General features: G+C 46.1%; 1 pseudogene; it reads right to left on the bottom strand.

The window, feature by feature from the left end:
• Window positions 1-379: 379 nt before the first annotated feature.
• Window positions 380-853, bottom strand: LOC105813592 (annotated as a pseudogene).
• Between the last annotated feature and the right edge of the window lie 247 nt (window positions 854-1,100).

The following is a 1,100-nucleotide window of genomic DNA, read 5'->3' on the forward strand; positions in this document are numbered from 1 at the left end:
CCAAGAAGGGAAGGGGGCATGATAAGGTCTGACCTTCTTCCTCCTGAGAGGCAATTTAGTTTTAGGATATGCCCTTGGCCAAGAGGGGGTCCATTCAGTCAGCGGGTGAGGGGGAGCCTTAAAATTTTATTTAAGTTCCCAGCATCATTGTAGCTCACTGCAACCTCAAACTCCTGGGCTCAAGCAGTCCTCCTGCCTCAGGGACTTCAGGTGCATGTCACCACACCCAGCTAAGTTTTAAATTTTTTGTAGAGATAGGATCTCACTATGTTGCCCAGGCTAGTCTTGAACTCCTGGCCTCAAGCCATCCTTGTGCCTCAGCTTCCCAAAATGCTGGGATCACAGGCTTGAGTCACCACTCCTGGCCCTCAATGTTATGTTATCTTTTTTTTTTCTTTTTTTAAAAATATTTTTGATGACCGAAACAAAAAACACTTAAAACCGCAGCTTCTGGAAGAACCACTTATTCTTGCCCATCTTGTACCTCTCTTCGAACTTGACCTTGGCCTCCCGTCGGGCCTTGCGTTTAAGAGCAAGGTCTCTGAAGATATCCTTGTTGACAACAGTTTTGTCCAAGGATATATCCACAGAGTATCTTGTGGGCATGAGGTGATTGTAGTTATAAACTTTCACAAAAGACTTGATCTTTGATCGCTTGGCGATCTTCTTCTTGTCCATGGCAGCTGTCACATTTTGGGGACAGCGGTCAATTCCAGCCATCAGAGCATGGCTGTAGGGACGTCTGAAGTGCCATCATCAATGTTCTTCACGATGACAGCTTTCCGTCCGCAGTAGTGTCTGGCCAGGACCAGCACCACTTTCCTGGGTTTCATGAACTTGCCCATTTCAACGGCAACCAGCAGGGCCTCCTAACATTATCTTTTAACAATATAAAATATCTTTCTGCTAAAATAAACACCTTGTGAAATTGAACGAAAACTTTCACATATTTGCAAGAACAAATGTGAAACTTAAAAGAAACATTTTAGCCGGGCATGGTGGCGCTTGCCTGTAGTCCCAGCTACTCGGGAGGCTGAGGCAGGAGGATCGCTTGAGCCCAGGAGTTTGAGGTTGCTGTGAGCTAGGATGACACCACGGCA

The sequence above is a fragment of the Propithecus coquereli genome, unplaced genomic scaffold, assembly GCF_000956105.1.
Source record: "Propithecus coquereli isolate 6110/MARCELLA unplaced genomic scaffold, Pcoq_1.0 Scaffold2818, whole genome shotgun sequence".
Lineage (NCBI taxonomy): Eukaryota > Metazoa > Chordata > Mammalia > Primates > Indriidae > Propithecus > Propithecus coquereli.